Raw genomic sequence first — 20,656 nt, 5'->3', positions numbered from 1 at the left:
CCCTCACCAGAGCCCCCAGGCCGACCAGGATGAGCGACATGAAACGCACAAACCAGATCGGCAGCATGGACATCAGAGGCAAAGACCCAGGAATTATCTTCCTGACCATAACCTTTCCACTTAACCAGATACTGGAGTTTCCGTCTCGAAACACGAGAATCCAAAATCTTCTCCACTATATACTCCAACTCCCCTTCAACCAAAACCGGAGCAGGAGGATCAATAGATGGAACCATAGGTGCCACGTATCTCCACAACAATGACCTATGGAACACGTTATGGATGGAAAAAGAAGCTGGAAGAGTCAAACGAAAAGACACAGGATTAAGAACCTCAGAAATCCTATATGGACCAATGAAACGAGGCTTAAACTTAGGAGAGGAAACCTTCATAGGAATATAACGAGATGACAACCAAACCAAATCCCCAACACGAAGTCGGTTAGCAAACGTTGAGCCTTCTCCTGGGACAAAGTCAAATTGTCCACTACATGAGTCCAAATCTGCTGCAACCTATCCACCACAGTATCCACACCAGGACAGTCCGAAGACTCAACCTGCCATGAAGAGAAACGAGGGTGGAACCCAGAATTGCAGAAAAACGGCGAAACCAAAGTAGCCGAGCTGGCCCGATTATTAAGGGCGAACTCAGCCAAAGGCAAAAAGGACACCCAATCATCCTGATCAGCAGAAACAAAACATCTCAGATATGTTTCCAAGGTCTGATTGGTTCGTTCAGTCTGGCCATTTGTCTGAGGATGGAAAGCCGAGGAAAAAGACAAATCAATGCCCATCCTAGCACAAAAGGCTCGCCAAAACCTCGAAACAAACTGGGAACCTCTGTCAGAAACGATGTTCTCTGGAATGCCATGTAAACGAACCACATGCTGGAAAAACAATGGCACCAAATCAGAGGAGGAAGGCAATTTAGACAAGGGCACCAAATGGACCATCTTAGAGAAGCGATCACAAACCACCCAAATGACCGACATTCTTTGAGAGACGGGGAGATCCGAAATAAAATCCATAAAGATATGTGTCCAAGGCCTCTTCGGGACCGGCAAGGGCAAAAGCAACCCACTGGCACGAGAACAGCAGGGCTTAGCCCGAGCACAAATCCCACAGGACTGCACGAAAGAACACACATCCCGCGACAGAGATGGCCACCAAAAGGATCTAGCCACCAAATCTCTGGTACCAAAGATTCCAGGATGACCAGCCAACACCAAACAATGAACCTCAGAGATAACTTTATTCGTCCACCTATCAGGAACAAACAGTTTCTCCGCTGGGCAGTGGTCAGGTCTATTAGCCTGAAATTTTTGCAGCACCCGCCACAAATCAGGGGAGATGGCAGACAAAATTACCCCCTCTTTGAGAACACCCGCCGGCTCAGGCAAACCCGGAGAATCGGGCACAAAACTCCTAGACAGGGCATCCGCCTTCACATTTTTAGAGCCCGGAAGGTACGAAACCACAAAGTCAAAACGGGAGAAAAACAGCGACCAACGAGCCTGTCTAGGATTCAACCATTTGGCAGACTCGAGATAAGTCAAGTTCTTGTGATCAGTCAAGACCACCACGCGATGCTTAGCTCCTTCAAGCCAATGACGCCACTCCTCGAATGCCCACTTCATGGCTAGCAACTCTCGATTGCCAACATCATAATTACGCTCAGCAGGCGAAAATTTCCTGGAAAAGAAGGCGCATGGTTTCATCACCAAGCAATCAGAACTTCTCTGCGACAAAACAGCCCCTGCTCCAATTTCAGAAGCATCGACCTGGAACGGAAGCGAAACATCTGGTTGGCACAACACAGGGGCAGAAGAAAAACGAAGCTTCAACTCCTGAAAAGCTTCCACAGCAGCAGAAGACCAATTGACCACATCAGCACCCTTCTTGGTTAAATCAGTCAACGGTTTAGCAATACTAGAAAAATTATTGATGAAGCGATGATAAAAATTAGCAAAGCCCAGGAACTTCTGCAGACTCTTCAGAGATGTTGGCTGAGTCCAATCATAAATGGCCTGAACTTTAACAGGGTCCATCTCGATAGTAGAAAGAGAAAAAATGAACCCCAAAAATGAAACCTTCTGAACACCAAAGAGACACTTTGACCCCTTCACAAACAAAGAATTAGCACGCAGGACCTGGAACACCATTCTGACCTGCTTCACATGAGACTCCCAATCATCCGAGAAGACCAAAATATCATCCAAGTATACAATCAGGAATTTATCCAGGTACTCTCGGAAGATGTCATGCATAAAGGACTGAAACACTGATGGAGCATTAGAAAGCCCGAATGGCATAACCAGGTACTCAAAATGGCCTTCGGGCGTATTAAATGCTGTTTTCCATTCATCGCCCCGTTTAATACGCACAAGATTATATGCACCACGAAGATCTATCTTGGTGAACCAACTAGCCCCCTTAATCCGAGCAAACAAATCAGACAGCAGTGGCAAGGGGTACTGAAATTTGACCGTAATTTTATTTAGAAGGCGGTAATCAATACAAGGTCTCAGCGAACCATCCTTCTTGGCCACAAAAAAGAACCCCGCTCCCAATGGCGACGATGACGGGCGAATATGACCCTTCTCCAAAGACTCCTTCACGTAACTCCGCATAGCGGCGTGCTCAGGTACAGATAAATTAAACAGCTGACCCTTAGGAAACTTACTACCAGGAATCAAATCAATAGCACAATCACAATCCCTATGCGGAGGTAGGGCATTGGACTTGGGCTCATCGAATACATCCCGGTAATCAGACGAACTCTGGGACCTCAGAAGGGGTGGATGATGAGATAGACAGAAATGGAACATCACCATGTACCCCCTGACAACCCCAGCTGGACACAGACATTGATTTCCAATCTAATACTGGGTTATGGACCTGTAGCCATGGCAACCCCAACACGACCACATCATGCAGATTATGCAACACCAGAAAGCGAATATCCTCCTGGTGCGCAGGAGCCATGCACATGGTCAGCTGGGTCCAATACTGAGGCTTATTCTTGGCCAAAGGCGTAGCATCAATTCCTCTCAATGGAATAAGACACTGCAAGGGCTCCAAGACAAACCCACAGCGCCTAGCAAACTCCAAGTCCATCAAATTCAGGGCAGCGCCTGAATCCACAAATGCCATGACAGAATAGGAAGACAAAGAGCAGATCAAAGTAACGGACAAAAGAAATTTCGACTGTACCGTACCAATGGTGGCAGACCTAGTGAACCGCTTAGTGCGCTTAGGACAATCGGAGATAGCATGAGTGGAATCACCACAGTAGAAACACAGCCCATTCTGACGTCTGTGTTCTTGCCTTTCAGCTCTGGTCAAAGTCCTATCGCACTGCATAGGCTCAGGTTTATGCTCAGAAAATACCGCCAAATGGTGCACAGATTTACGCTCACGCAAGCGTCGACCGATCTGAATGGCCAAAGACATAGACTCATTCAGACCAGCAGGCATAGGAAATCCCACCATGACATCCTTAAGGGCTTCAGAGAGACCCTTTCTGAAAATAGCTGCCAGCGCACATTCGTTCCATTGAGTGAGCACGGACCACTTTCTAAACTTCTGACAATAAATCTCTATCTCATCCTGACCCTGACACAGAGCCAGCAAATTTTTCTCTGCCTGATCCACTGAATTAGGTTCATCGTACAGCCATCCGAGCGCCAGAAAAAACGCATCAATATAACATAATGCAGGATCTCCTGGCGCAAGGGAAAATGCCCAGTCTTGAGGGTCGCCACGTAATAAAGAAATAATGATCTTAACTTGTTGAACTGGGTCACCAGAGGAGCGGGGTTTCAAAGCCAGAAATAGTTTACAATTATTTTGAAAATTCAAAAACTTAGCTCTATCTCCAGAAAATAACTCAGGAATAGGAATTTTAGGTTCTAACATAGGATTCTGAACCACTAAATCTTGAATATTCTGTACATTTATAGCGAGATTATCCATCAAAGAGAACAGACCCTGAATGTCCATGTCCACACCTGTGTTCTGAACCACCCTGATGTAAAGGGGAAAAGAAAGACAGAACACAGTGCAAAGAAAAAAAAATGGTCTCAGAACTTCTCTTTTCCCTCTATTGAGAAGCATTAGTACTTTGGGCCTCCAGTACTGTTATGAACAGGTAATTCAGAACCACAATGGACCTTGAAGTTCAGAGCACACAAAGTGACCTGACAATTACCAAAAACATAGGACGAGCTCTGAGACGTGGGAACTCTGCTGACCGCAATCCCTAATCCTATCCAACCACACTAGAGGTAGCCGTGGAGCGCTCCTGACCAGTCCTATGCGTCTCGAGCACAGCCTGAGAAACTAGCTAGCACTAAGAAAGAAAAATAAGCCTAGCTTGCCTCAGAGAAATACCCCAAAGGAAAAGGCAGCCCCCCACATATAATGACTGTGAGTTGAGATGAAAATACAAACGCAGAGATGAAATAGATTTAGCAAAGTGAGGCCCAACTTACTGAACAGACCGAAGATAGGAAAGATTGCTTTGCGGTCAACACAAGACCCTACAAACAACCACACAGAGGGGGCAAAAAGACCCTCCGCACCGACTAACGGTACGGAGGTGCTCCCTCTGCGTCCCAGAGCTTCAAGCAAGCAAGAAAAACCAATATAGCAAGCTGGACAGAAAAAATAGCAAACAAAAATAACACAAGCAAAACTTAGCTTATGCAGGAAGACAGGCCACAGGACTGATCCAGGAGAAAGCAAGACCAATACTAGAACATTGACTGGAGGCCAGGATCAAAGCACTAGGTGGAGTTAAATAGAGCAGCACCTAACGACTTAACCTCATCACCTGAGGAAGGAAACTCAGAAGCCGCAGTACCACTCTCATCCACCAAAGGAAGCTCATAGACAGAACCAGCCGAAGTACCACTCACGACCACAGGAGGGAGCTTGGCCACAGAATTCACAACAGATCTCTTCGTGCTGTCACTAATTCGTCACGTGCCCGCTCTCATCACGTGACTTGGGTTGTGCCTGCAAGGGTTAATCTATCTCCCCCTCTCAGTCCAGCATTCAACCTTGGTCCTATGCTGTAATGGGAGCATAAATCACACACCGACCCAGGCCACACACCCGCTCATACACCCTGATAACACTCATCGAACACACGGGCGATGAGTCCTGGAAATATTAATACTAACAATGTCTACCACTCATAAGGCTCACACACCTTAGGCTATGGATTCTTTTAGAACATTCAAGGTTCAACTTGTTCAATTTTTATACTTTAATACAAAAAGGGTCAGTGCTTACAGTAAGAAAAGGTATAAAAATATAAAAAAAGACATACAACTTATGCAAAACAGTATAAAAATAAACAGGAGGAAACTTACAGAAATCATCTAACTGGTAGTTTGCTTTCTGCTCCCTGAGGGGGGGGGGTGAATGGAGTTGGTGGAACACATCAGCGTCTCAGGCTGCCCTCACATGTGAACACGTTTCTCTGTATACAGCCCTAATTTATAGCTTTGATCTGGAGGTCAGGTTTCTAGACCAGCCCCTCAGGTTAATATCATAATTGATTTTTTTTTTATTGGACCACGGCCACGCCCCCCAATGAATACATTATTTTCTCTTGAGATCCTTTGTAAAAGTTCTCACAGAGATACTATCAGGCCGTAATTAACATCTCTCTTCCAAGAGCTAGGAGGTGTCAAATGTTACCTTTCTTCTTGGCTTCCAGCAGGACCCCCTGGTGAGATTGGAGACAGAAGTCTACTTGTCTCAGGAAAATACATATTAACACCTGGGTGTGACCTGCAGCTTTTCAAGACAGATGTTACATTATTGCCAGTGACACAATAAATCTATACATAGTCTACTGCAAACATATAGATATACAGTACAGACCAAAAGTTTGGAAACACCTCATTTAAAGATTTTTCTGTATTTTCATGACTATGAAAATTGTAAATTCACACTGAAGGCATCAAAACTATGAATTAACACATGTGGAATTATATACTTAACAAAAAAGTGTGAAACACCTGAAAATATGTCTTATATTCTACGTTCTTCAAAGAAGCCACCTTTTGCTTTGATGACTGCTTTGCACACTCCCCACCCCAAACCATTTTGATTGGGTTCAGGTCTGGTGACTGTGGAGGCCAGGTTATCTGGCATAGTACCCCATCACTCTCCTTCTTGGTCAAATAGCCCTTACACAGCATGGAGGTGTGTTTGGGGTCATTGTCCTGTTGAAAAATAAATGATGGTCCAAATAAATGCAAACCGGATGGAATAGCATGCCGCTGCAAGATGCTGTGGTAGCCATGCTGGTTCAGTATGGCTTCAGTTTTGAATAAATCCCCAACAGTGTCCCCAGCAAAGCACCCTCACACCATCACACCTCCTCCTCCATGCTTCACGATGGGAACCAGGCATGTAGACTCCATCCGTTCACCTTTTCTACATCGCACAAAGACACGGTGGTTGGAACCAAACATCTCAAATTTGGACTCATCAGACCAAAGCACAGATTTCCACTGGTTTAATGTCCATTCCTTGTGTTCTTTAGCCCAAACAAGTCTCTTCTGCTTGTCGCCTGTCCTTAGCAGTGGTTTCCTAGCAGCTATTTTACCAAGAAGGCCTGCTGCACAAAGTCTCCTCTTAACAGTTGTTGTAGAGAAGTGTCTGCTGCTAGAACTCTGTGTGGCATTGACCTGGTCTCTAATCTGAGCTGCTGTTAACCTGCGATTTCTGAGGCTGGTGACTCGGATAAACTTATCCTCAGAAGCAGAGGTGACTCTTGGTCTTCCTTTCCTGGGGCTGTCCTCATGTGAGCCAGTTTCTTTGTAGCGCTTGATGGTTTTTGCAACTCCACTTGGGGACACTTTCAACGTTTTCCCAATTTTTCAGACTGACTGACCTTCATTTCTTAAAGTAATGATGGCCACTCATTTTTCTTTACTTAGCTGCTTTTTTCTTGCCATAATACAAATTCTAACAGTCTATTTAGTAGGACTGTCAGCTGTGTATCCACCAGACTTCTGCTCAACAGAACTGATGGTCCAAACCCCATTTATAAGGCAAGAAATGCCACTTATTAAACCTGACAGGGCACACCTGTGAAGTGAAAACCATTTCCGGTGACTACCTCTTGAAGCTCATCAAGAGAATGCCAAGAGTGTGCAAAGCAGTCATCAAAGCAAAAGGTGGCTACTTTGAAGAACCTAGAATATAAGACATATTTTCAGTTGTTTCACACTTTTTTGTTAAGTATATAATTCCACATGTGTTAATTCATAGTTTTGATGCCTTCAGTGTGAATTTACAATTTTCATAGTCATGAAAATACAGAAAAATCTTTAAATGAGGTGTGTCCAAAATTTTGGTTTGTACTGTATATATATACACATATTTCACCACAACATTGTATGATTTTTACATAATTAATTTGCATTTTATTGCATGAAATAAGTATTTGATGCAACAAAGCTTAATATTTGGTACAGAAACCCTTGTTTGCAATTACAGAGGTCAGACTAGTTTTTGACTAAGTTTGCACACACTGCAGCAGGGATTATGGCCCACTCCTCCATACAGATCTACTCCAGATCTTTCAGGTTTGGGGGCTGTCGATGGGCAACATTGAGTTTCAGATCCCTCCAAAATTTTCTATTGGGTTGAGGTCTCGAAACTGGCTGGCCACTACAGGACCTTGAAATGATTCTTACAGAGCCACTGCATAGTTGCCCTAGCAGTGTGTTTCAGATCATTGTCATGCTTAAAGACCTAGCCACCACGCATCTTCAATGCGCTTACTGAGGAAAGGAGGTTGTTGGCCATGATCTAGCGATACATGACCCCATCCATCTTCCCTTCAATATGGTGCACCCATCTTGTCCCCTTTGCAGAAAAGTACCCCCAAAGTATGAGGTTTCCCCCATGCTTCTTGATTGGGATGGTGTTCTTGGGGGTTATGCTCATCGTTCTTCTTCCTCCAAACAAGGCGAGTGTTGATACCAAACTTTTGTTTTGGTCTCATCTGACCTCATGGCCTTCTCCCATGGCTCCCCTGGATCATCCAGATGTTCATTGGTGAACTTCAAACAGGCCTGGACATGTTCTGGCGTGACCAGGGGGACTCTGTGTGCCCTGACGGATTTTAATCCAGAAAGACATAGTGTGTTGCTAACGTTAATGTTTGAGACTGTGTTCCTAGCTCTTTTCAGGTCATTGACCAGGTCCTCCTGTGTAGTTTTGGACTGATTCCTGATCTTTCTCCGAATCATCCTTATCCCACAAGGCAAGATCTTGCATGGAGGTCCAGACTGAGGAAGACTGTCAGTCAGATTGTGTTTCTTCCATTTTCTAATAATTGTGCCCACAGTTGTTGCCTTCTGACCAAGCTGCTTGTCTATTGTCCTGTAGCCCATGCCAAACTTGTGCAGATCTATACTGTTGTCTCAGATGTCCTTAGACAGGTCTTTGGTCTTGGCCATGGTGGGGAGGTTGGAGTGTGATTGATTGATTGTGTGGACAGGTGTATTTTATACAGGTAACGAGTTCAAACAGCAATTAATACAGGCAATGAGAGCAAAGTAGGAGGCTTCTTACAGAAAAACTAACAGGTCTGTGAGAGACACAATTCTTGCTGGTTGGTAGGTGATCAAACACTTATTTCATGCAACAAAATGCAATTCAGTTATTTAAGAATCATACAATGTGATCTTCTGCTTATTATTATTAGATTCTGTCTCTCACAGGTGAAGTGTACCTATGATAAAAATTACAGACCTCTCCATTTTTTCTAGGTGGGAAAACTTGCAAAATCAGCAGTGTATCGAATACATATTTTCCCCACTGTATGACTGGACAATCTGCAGCCTTGTGTCCATACTTAGGGAGGGCAGGTAAAGCACAGTGTTTTAAGATTAACATTAAAAAAAAGTTTTTTGCCATTCATTTTGTATCTTTTAGAGGCGTTTTTTTTTTCATGTGTGACCTGAAATGGAAAAAGTGAAGTAGAAGAAATGTATGGCTACTTTATTTTTAAAACATGTGAACATTATCTCTTTAAATGCCAGGTAACAAACTCTCTACATTTTTAAAAGTTTATAGCATTTACAGAAAAAGTCCAAATCTCTGCCAACAGCTTTAAGAACACTGTCCATCTTTACAAATATTCCAATGCATATATTTGCTAAATTATGCAAAAAAAGTCTTAAATTAAAATCTTCTAGCATAATGTCTATAAAGCTTTTTTGCAGTTGTGTCTCCATAGAAACAGACTACAAACAAAATCTAGTATAGTCTGATCCTATATTCCTACTTTGTTCTAACTTTTTACAAGTAAGTAGGGAAGGAAATGTGACTACAGAATCAGACTACTCAGGGCTTCATTGTAGTCTGTTACCATGGAGACACATAGGTCTGCAGAGACGATGCAGTCACAACACGAAAGGAGATTTTTAATTATGACCACTTGTCAAGAGGCTTAATTTTTTATTTTATACATCTGAACAATAAAATAAAGAAAGAAACTCACAATCTACTGGAATTGTGTGTATAAATACCTTTTCATAACTACGTTGAGGCAACAGATTTTTATCTGATATTTTTGTAGAACAATAAGCCAAAGTAGTACATAGAACACATTAACGTGACATAATATATATGTATAAAAATCTTACTGTGAGAGCAATGTCCTAATTGACACCATTTCTTCTTACAACTCATAATTAGGGTTGAGCGACTTTTATTTTTATAGGGTCGAGTCGGGTTTCACGAAACCCGACTTTCTCAAAAGTCGGGTCGAGTGAAATCGGCTGATCCTATAGAAAAGTCGGGGTCGGGGTCGGCCGAAACACGAAACCCAATGCAGTGCAATGGGATACTAATGGAAACTCTCCTTCAGGCCCTGGGATCCATATTAATGTGTAAAATAAAGAATAAAAATAAAAAATAGGGATATACTCACCCTCGGACGTGCCCTGGTTCTAGCCGGCAGCCTTCCTTCCTAAGAATGAGCAAGTGAAGGACCTTCGATGACGTCACGGCTTGTGATTGGTCGCGTGACCGCTCATGTGACCGCTCACGCGACCAATCACAAGCCGCGACGTCACCACAGGTCCTTCACTCGCTCATTCTTAGGAGGGGAGACTGCCGGTTAGAACCAGGGCGCGTCCGAGGGTGAGAATATCTATATATTTTTTATTTTTATTCTTTATTTTACACATAAATATGGATCCCGATACCGATTCCCGATATCGCAAAAATATCGGAACTCGGTATCGGAATTCCGATACCCGATAAGAAGATCGCCGACCTCATGGCCGACCCCACACAGGGATCGGGTCGGGTTTCATGAAACCCGACTTTGCCAAAAGTCGGCGACTTCTGAAAATGACCAATCCGTTTCGCTCAACCCTACTCATAATCCAGTCCGATGACACTCTTAGAGAAGGGAACGAGACAGTGAAACTTTTAATGAACTCGGGTTAGCTCACGAAATCTGTTCTGCAACATTTCTATAAAATCAGACATGAAATAGTTTGGTCACCTCAATATCCAAGACTTTCTATAATTCTATCTCAGCCAGCAATTAACTCCTTCAGCTTGACATTCCAGACCTAAATCAACCTGACATTCCGGAAATATTAACTTTGCAACAATGTAGCACACTGATATCTTGATTGATTGTTTGTTTGTTTTTTATGTTAGTATTTTATTTTCATTTAATTTAGGGGGAGTAGCTGGTTGTAATGGGAGTTTTCTGGTAAAAAATTATGAAAACCCCATAGAATAGTATACAACTTTGAGATTGTGTGCTTCTGACTTGTAGAGAGGTCAGACCCCTGCTGATCTATAAGTTTTGGGGTTTGATCAGAGCTTCTTATCATAACCCCTTTAAGTTTGAGTATGCTCGGGTGGTCTCCGAGTATTTGGATGTGTTCGGAGATTTAGTTTTCGTCGCCTCAGCTGCATGATGTACAGCTGCTGGACAGCCTGAATACATGTTGGAATTCCCTATCAGGCATTCCTCACATGTATTAAGCCTGTCTAGCAGCCGTACATCATGCAGCTGTAGCAACGAAAACTAAATCTCAGAGCACTAACAAATACTGGGAGACCACCCGAGCAACGAGTATACTCGCTCATCACTAGTGATGACTTCAATGTGGCTGATCCTGAACGAATTGTCCCCACCCTGCTTTTCTTGAGTCACAAGTCTCTGCTTCTACACACACACATAGCAACAGTCCTGTTAGTGAAGATTAACAAGGTGGGGAGAATGTTAAAGTGTATTAAAATAAAATATGGCTGAATTGACAGAGCTGGACAGATTCACGCTACCCGTGGTTCAAGCAACACAAATCAGTGACCAGGATCCCTTTATGTGTGTAATTAAAGGCCCACCATTGTTTAGACCATATACAATCCCAATCTATGTAACTCATTCCAAACCAAGTTATAAGAAGATCTTCTCTTCGGTTTTCTGCACAGAAACATCCATGGTGTAACACATACCAACTCTCCAGTGCAGCTCAGATGACGGAGTTATGACAAGTTTGTAAATCCTCAGCCAATCGATATTTTCTATATATACACTAAAAACCGGACATGTTTAGATATCCCTGTAATATGAATCTGAAAAATGAAGTGAAATTAATGAACAAGATGTTAAAGGGAATCTGTCAGTAGGGTCAACCCTAAGCTGTCTATATGGACATTAAGGTCATAGGAAGCTAAATTAAATGATGCCTTAATATCTGCAATCTGATGTCTTATTACAGAGAAATCAACGTTTTCCTTCATATTTAAATGAGCTGTTAAGATCTATGGGCCGGACATAGACCTCCCTGAGAATCTGCCTCCACAGCTTATTTTTAAATAAAGGGGGAGGTACCTGTTGAGACATGTCAGTCAAGAGAGCAAACTGTCAGTCATTACATGCGTCATACTGGCAACATCTATTCTAATATATAATTGCCAATTGGCTCTGTCACAGCTTCCAGCGATTGTGTCGCTATCCCACAATCCATCGTGGCTGGAAGGCCATGAACTGCACCTCCACAAGTGACAAAAACGGCACCGCTATTCCATCGGGAGATCAGCGGCGCTGCAGCCAGGAGATGAGCGGCGCCACCTGCTCATCTTCTGGCTGCTCGTATCGGAAATACACTGACCGCCATATTGGAGCAACCAAATTAGGGGTATTTCAATATGGCGGCTGGGATTCATATCCCCGCCAATCAGCAGCACAGGATTCAAATCCGCCGCCCCGCCGGCTGAACCAATGAGCGGTGCCGTGCGGGATTTGAATCCCCCACCAAAGCCGCACGGCCAGGGGCGGCTCAGCCAATGAGCGACACAGGATTCAAATCCCCCGCCCCGCTGGATGAACCAATGAGCAGTGCCGTGTGGGATTTGAATCCCCCCCCAAAGCCGCACAGCCAAGGGTGGCTCAGCCAATGAGCGACACGGGATTCAAATTCCCCGCCCCACCGGCTGAGCCAATGAGCGGTGCCACGCAGGATTTGAATCCCCCACCAAAGCCGCGTGGCACCGCTCATTGGCTGAGCCGACCTCATTGACTGAGCGGTGTCGTGTGGCTTTGGCGGGGGATTTGAATCCCGCGCAGCTCATTGGCTCAGCCGGCTGAACCAATGAGTATGCCGTGCGGGATTTGAATTCCCCACCAAGGCTGGAGACCAATCAGCTGCTAGTGATGGTGTGATACATGTCCACTGCTCCTGTTAGCACCACTAAGGATACACAGTTGTTCATTTCACCGCACTCCCACTGCAATAGCATCGGGCCTATTTCTAGTTTCATTGATAATAAGCAATGGAGGCAGATAATCGGAGAGATCTTCAATGGGGGAAATAAGTATTTGATCCCTTGCTGATTTTGTAAGTTTGACCACTGACAAAGACATGAACAGTCTATAATTTTAAGGGTAGGTTTATTTTAACATTGAGCGATAAAATATCAAAAATAAAATCCAGAAAATCACGCTACATAAATAATATAAATTTATTTGCATTTTGCAGTGATAAATAAGTATTTGATCCCCTACCAATCATTAAGAGTTCTGGCTCCTACAGAATTTATATAATTTATACAATGTGATTTTCTGGATTTTATTTTTGATATTCTATCTCGCAATGTTAAAATTAACCTACCCTTAAAATTATAGACTGTCCAGGTTTTTGTCAGTGGTCAAACTTACAAAATCAGCAAGGGATCAAATACTTATTTCCCCCCACTGAATGTGCGGCCCATAGATCTTCAGAGCTCAGACATCAAGGTATCATTTTATTCAACTTTCATAACCTGCATATCCATATAGACAGCTTAGGAGGGTTATTTCTACTGACAGGTTCCCTTTATTATTTATTTATTTATATAGCACCATTAATGCTATGGTGCTGTACATGAGAAAAGGGTTACATACAGGGTTATAGATAATGTCACCCTTTAAAGCACCAATCCAGCACTGGTTTCTTTTTCAGTGCTAGAGTGACACTTTAAATGTAACCCCTTTGCCCCCATTCTTATACTCACCTTCCGGCGGCTTCACCTTTTACCGATGGCGCTCCGGTCCCGCGGCGCCATCTTGTGCAAAAAGGGGTGCACTGGTGCAGCAAGATGGATAAGTGGATTAGAAGATGCCATTTTGTTGGTGGCTGCACTGCCATCCTCGTGTATGATCTTCCTATCATCACTGGATAGCAGCGCTGAACACCGGAGCAGATTGACGCTGAGGGAATGGCGATAGTGGACAGGAGCAGCTGGGTGCCACAGTAGTGAATTTTGGCACAGCTGTGCTGTTCCATGTATATTCCTCAGTTTCCATGTATGTTGTTATATTTTACTCTGCTGCCACCCAATGGCCTTTTTCTGTATGGCAGCTTGTTTTTCATGTATTTCTTGTGGGCATGTCTTACATCCGGTTCAGGGGTCAAATCTTCTCTTCCTCTGGCAGCCATTTCCAGTTTACTTTCTGTTGTGAGAGGACGTGCTTTTGAACTGGGCTTAGGAAGGCATCAGTCTTTCGATCACTCTCTCATGCTGCTCACACTTGCAGACACATTTGGTGCTACATCTTACTGTACCCTGTCTACCCTGCATTTCTGGAGAAGTTCTGTATTACCAGTTATACGCTGTATGTCCAGATCTACAAAATAAACAAGTCTGGATTACACAATCCCTGGAGTGCATCATCTCTCTGAACGCTGAGCAGCATTGGTCCTGTCTGCCTCACATCGAAGAAATACGGAGGTACGATTATCTCTCTCACAACTCTTATTAATCAACCACACCTCCATTCGCCTCATGTGGGGACAGAACAGTCAAAAGACTGCCTTGAAGCCCGGCCAGAATCACCCTTATATCACTATTCAAGTGCCCGCTCTCTGCCCGCTCACATACTGCAGCCCTGCTCTGCTAAGAAATCTCCTGCAGCATCACCTCAGACTGCATTGTACATAAAGACTCTCTGTGTATTATACCGCACTGCTGCAGATCGTCGGACCGCAGAACCCCACAATTCTCCAACAACACCTTGGGAATCTTATCAGGGGGTCGCAACTAAGCTGCACCGCAATTTCCAGCCCCCAATTTAAAGGTTCAGTTTCTTAAAGGGACAGCGCACCTTAAATCAAAATGGCCGAAAAGGACCTTCCACAGTTCCCCAATGCTGAAACAGAGCAAATACAACCTGATACTGTCCATTATGAAGACCAGGAAGCAGAGCCCGCTTCCACAGCAGACCCAGATGCACGACCAGTACGTTCCATCAAGCCAACATTAAAGGTCCTCGAGAATTACTGTTCCACAAGGGATGAGTTCAATGACAACTTGGACGACCTATGGGAACGAGTCGCCTCCCTTATGTCAAGCGTCCAACGCCATAAAAATGATGCAGCGGGTTTACAGGACACTATAAGACAGCTAGACGTGGCCCACGGCAGATACAAGAGACTGTCCGCGAAGTATGCTGCCTTCCTAAAAAAATCTAAAATCGACGAAGCCCTATCAGAGTTAAGCAAGGCAGATTCCACAGACAGAGAAAGGGACGCCGCCGTGCAAGACGCCAAAGATAAAGCGGAGCTTCGTATCACCCATCTGCAAGAAACTAGATCGCACAGGTCAGCCTCGTCTAAACACTCTGCTCGGTCATACAAATCATCCTGCTCAAGAACTTCAGCCCTCAGCGACAGAATCCTAGAGGCCCGTTTAAATGCAGAGCGGTCCAAACTAAGACGTTCATACACAGAAAAGAAAGCAGAAGCAGAGGCTCGAGCAAAGATTATTCAAACAGAAATGGAGGAAGAAATCGCATTAGCCGAAGTAAAAATACTCGAGCAAGCATTGAAGCAAAACCTCGACCCGGTTTGCCTACCACCACAGGAAGAAGACGACCCAGTTGTTCGTACCAGAGACTACGTGCAGAAACAGATACCTGCAGCGCACACCTCCTCCAACGACGTTCAACCCAACATTGCGGAAACGTCCAGGTCAGCCCAACCTATGGTGCCAGTATCTCCTGCAGCCCCTACAGAGACCCAAGACCAACGCCATGATGCACCCCCTCAGGAGCAGTCATCACCGCAAGACGACCACAAGGCACACTCCAGCCCGCCTCCACAGTTCAAGCAGCAGTCATCTGAATCTCCAGAGGTTAAACCACAGCTCAACCCTGCAGCAACATCATTCTACCCGGGAACAATTCACCCTTCCACGCCACACAGCTTATATGCCCAAGGGGCACCACAAGCTACTACGGTAACAAGGAGTGAAGGATCAGACATGTCCGAGTTTGCCAGGTTCATGGTGAGCAGGGAGCTAATCAGCACTAGCCTCTCAAAATTCGATGACCGTGCAGAGAACTACAGAGCCTGGAAAGCAACCGTCAAGGCCGCCATTGCTGATCTCAACCTATCCGCGGAGCAGGAGCTCGACCTCATGGTAAAATGGTTGGGCCCTGAATCCACAAACCGTATCAAGAGTCTTAGGACTGTCTATGTGGGGCAAGCTGAAGCAGGTCTCGCTGCTGCCTGGCAGAGACTCGAAAGAACCTACGGCAGCGCTGAAGCCATAGAAAAGTCCCTATTCAAGAGACTGCAGAACGTTCCAAGGATCAACCTTAAGGAAGCCCACAAGCTTCTGGACTTAAGTGATCTGCTTATGGAGCTGGAACTTGCTAAAAGAGACCCTCGTCTGTCAGGACTGTGCTACCTGGACACTGCCCATGGGGTGAACCCAATCGTCTCAAAGCTGCCACATAGTCTGCAGGAGAAGTGGGCAGTGTGTGTCTCCAGGTATAAAAGGTCACATGACGTCACCTTTCCTCCGTTCATTCAGTTCTGCAAGTTCATTGACGAACAAGCCCAAATGAGGAACGACCCTAGCCTCGACTTCCTGGAGTCTAACACTGCAGCTCCAGCAACACCTTCATCAAGGTATGAAAGCATCGCACATAGACGCAAGGACTCAAGGAACAGTGTAAGCGTCAGAAAGACTAACCTGCCATCACCTGCAGTACCTGCCGACAAGCAGTACACTATTCCGTCGAGGGATAAGTCTTTCAATCGTGAGTGTCCCATTCACAAAAAACCACACTCACTGAACAAATGTAGAGGCTTCAGGTCCAAAACCATGCAGGAGCGCAAGAAAATCCTCAACGAACTTGGGGTATGTTTCAAGTGCTGCGCTTCATCAGAACACATGGCCAAGGACTGTAAATCTGCCATTAAGTGTGAATAGTGTCACAGCGACAGACACCCATCAGCCTTGCACTCAGCCTCAGTCACCGGTGAACCAGCAGTTGCAGTTACCTCTAGTCCCGCTACAAACCATGGCGGGGAGCCACAGAATCACGCCAAGCCCACCACAGCTGTGTCCTGCTCATGCTCAGAGGTATGTGGGGAGAATCAAAGTGCTAAATGCTGTGCCAGGATATGCCTAATCAGAGTCTATCCAGAAGGGCAACCAGAGAAGGCTGTAAAAATGTATGCCATCATTGACGATCAGAGCAATCGATCCCTAGCTGGACCTAAGTTCTTTGAAGCCTTTAGAATCAAGGGACCAGCAACGCCCTACACTCTGAATACTTGCTCGGGGCGCATAGAGACTAGCGGCAGAAGAGCACAAGGTTTCATCGCTTCTCCTGTCAATGAAGACGTAGAAATACCCCTACCTACGCTAATTGAATGCGATCAAATACCAGACCAAAGGGATGAGATCCCTACCCCGGAAGCTGCTTTCCACCAACCACACTTAAGGCACCTAGCCAGCGTTATCCCACCTTTGGACACAGATGCTGAAATCCTACTTCTGCTCGGCAGAGACAATTTGAGGATACATAAGGTCCGCCAACAGTGTAATGGTCCTGACTACGCCCCCTACGCCCAGAGACTTGACTTGGGGTGGGTAGTCATAGGAAATGTATGCTTGGACCAAACAGGAGTCCATTCCTTTAAGACGTACGTACGCCGAGACGGGCGCACTACCTTCTGCAAACCATGTCCTCATCACTATGAGGTGAAGGAAAAGCTTCCAGATTCTGTACAGCTGCCTGATGTTATCCCTTCTCCCTATGCAGACGACTTGGGAAAATTGGTGTTTCGTACCACTAAGGATGACAACAAAGTAGCCCCATCTATGGAAGACAAGGAATTTGTCAGGATAATGGACAATGAGTTCCTTAAGGACGAAACCAATCACTGGGTTTTCCCCTTACCCTTCCGAGCTACCAGGGTAAGGCTCCCGAACAATCGTGAACAAGCCTTGTCCAGATTTAACTCTCTCCAGCGCACGCTAAGCAATAAACCGGAGATGAAAGAACACATTGTCACCTTTATGGGCAAAATATTCCATAACAACCATGCGGAGCCAGCGTCTCCCTTAAAGGAAAACGAGGAGTGCTGGTACCTACCCTCATTTGGAGTATATCACCCGAAGAAACCTAAACAAATTAGAGTTGTCTTTGATTCAAGCGCCAAACATCAAGGCGTATCTCTCAATGATGTCCTCCTCACAGGTCCTAATCTGACAAACAACCTAGTAGGAGTGTTGATGAGGTTCAGGAAAGAGCCCATTGCCATCACCGCCGACATTGAACAGATGTTCCACTGTTTCATAGTCCGAGAGGACCACAGGAATTTCCTCAGGTTCCTGTGGTACAAGGACAATGACCCCAGCAAAGAGATGGTGGAGTATCGCATGCGGGTGCACGTATTCGGGAACAGCCCTTCACCCGCTGTGGCAACATATGGCCTGCGGAGAACCGCACAAGAAGGAGAGTCCGAGTATGGAACAGACGCCAGAGACTTTGTAGAGAAAGACTTCTACGTAGATGATGGACTAAAATCTCTACCTACAGAAGAAGCTGCAATCGACCTACTCAAAAGGACCCAACATATGCTGTACCGAGCTAAGCTTAGACTGCACAAAATTGCCTCAAACAGCCCAGCTGTCATGAGAGCCTTTGAGTCAAGCGACCACGCACCTGGATTCAAGGACATAGACCTGGGACCAGACCGTCCGCCTGTGCAGAGAAGCTTAGGCCTGAGGTGGAACCTGTCAGCCGACACCTTCGGATTCCAAATCAACTGTGCAGACAAACCATTCACTAAACGTGGTGTCCTGTCAGTGGTAAATAGCCTGTATGACCCACTGGGATTCGTAGCACCAATTACCATACAAGGTAAATCCCTTCTGAGACAGCTGTCCGAAACTGTCAAGGACTGGGATACCCCTCTACCTCCTGATAAGGAACCAAAATGGGAAACCTGGAAGCAGTCTTTGTGTGCCTTGGATAAAATCCATATACCGAGATGCTACGCTGGAATCTCACTTGCTGCTAGCACCAGGACGGAACTCCATGTGTTCTCGGATGCATCCACGGAGGCCATTGCAGCTGTTGTCTACCTGAAGGTAACGGGATCTGACAATCAAGATCATGTTGGGTTCGTTTTCGGCAAAGCTAAGTTGGCTCCCAAGCCTGACCACACTATTCCCAGGCTGGAACTCTGTGGGGCTGTGCTTGCAGTAGAACTCGCAGACTTTATTCAGCATGAGCTGGACACTCACATAGATGACGTACAATACTACAGTGACAGTAAAGTTGTCTTAGGTTACATCTACAACCAAACAAGGCGCTTCTACGTGTACGTCAGTAACCGCATTGAGAGAATAAGAAGGTCTTCCAAACCTGAACAGTGGCACTATATCCCATCTGAACTTAATCCAGCCGACCATGCCACTAGACCTATGTCTATAAATTCCTTTGCTAACTCTTCTTGGCTTTCAGGTCCAAAGTTTCTGCTGGAACAGAAGGGAAGTGAATGTGTTCAGGAACTCTTCAGCATCCAGGATCCGGACGATGATCCAGAAGTCCGCTCCGAGGTCAGTGCTCTGGCCACGAATGCAAAACCAACCTCCACCCTCGGTTGTCAGCGCTTCGAACGCTTCTCCAATTGGATGAAACTCGTCAGGACTATTGCAAGGTTAGTCCACATTGCGAGATCTTATCACAATTCACATGGAGACAAAGACTGTCATGGTTGGCACGTCTGTCAAAAACCACTCTCTGCTGAGGACATTTCTCACTGTGAGTCTCTTATAATACTTTATGTCCAGCAGAGTGTATTCAGTACCGAATGGGAATGCTTATACCACAAACAGCAGATCCCTCCGAAAAGCCCCATTGCCCATTTGAATCCACTAAATGGACAGCTTCGGTTTGCTGAGAGTCGGAGGTCGATTAAGTCGAGCCAAGCTAGAGTTTTCAGAGCAACATCCTTGCATCATTCCCAGTAGACATCACATCACCGATCTACTGATTCGGCACTTTCATGAAAAAACTGAACACCAAGGCAGGCAGATCACAGAGGGCAAGATACGGTATGCGGGACTTTGGATCATAGGCATGAAAAGACGTGTAGCGGGATCAATACATCGCTGTGTGCAATGTCGCAAAACTAGAGGAAAACAGGTACATCAACAAATGGCTGACCTACCCTTCGACAGACTGAGCACCGAACCGCCTTTTACCTACGTTGGCCTAGACGTCTTTGGGCCATGGATGGTATCTGCACGCAGGACTCGTGGAGGTCATGCCAACAGCAAACGTTGGGCCGTACTATTCACTTGCATGAGTGTCCGTGCCGTTCACATAGAAGTGATAGAATCTATGGACACATCCAGCCTGATTAACGCCCTTCGGCGGTTTCTAGCGATCAGAGGACCAGTGAAACAGTTAAGGTCCGACCGCGGAAGCAACTTCATCGGTGCATGTCGAGAGCTGGATATTGACATCAAGCCAATTCAGGATCAACTGGCAGAAAGAGGTTGCACCTGGATCTTCAATCCTCCGCATAGTTCTCACATGGGAGGTTCCTGGGAAAGGATGATCGGGATCTCCCGCAACATCTTGAACTCTATGCTTATGGACATAAACTCTTCAAGACTTACGCATGAGACCTTGGTTACTCTTCTGGCTGAAGTTTCTGCCATAATCAACTCAAGACCCCTTGTCCCAGTGTCAATGGATCCTGAAACGCCAACTATTCTTACGCCGGCTACTCTCCTTACCCAAAAGATCGGGAACCCGCTAACAGTCAGTGGAGAGTTTACTCACGCAAACTCCTACCAGAAGC

The sequence above is a fragment of the Ranitomeya imitator genome, chromosome 3 (genome assembly GCF_032444005.1).
Source record: "Ranitomeya imitator isolate aRanImi1 chromosome 3, aRanImi1.pri, whole genome shotgun sequence".
Classification (NCBI taxonomy): Eukaryota; Metazoa; Chordata; class Amphibia; order Anura; family Dendrobatidae; genus Ranitomeya; species Ranitomeya imitator.
Note: the sequence above shows the minus strand (reverse complement) of the source record.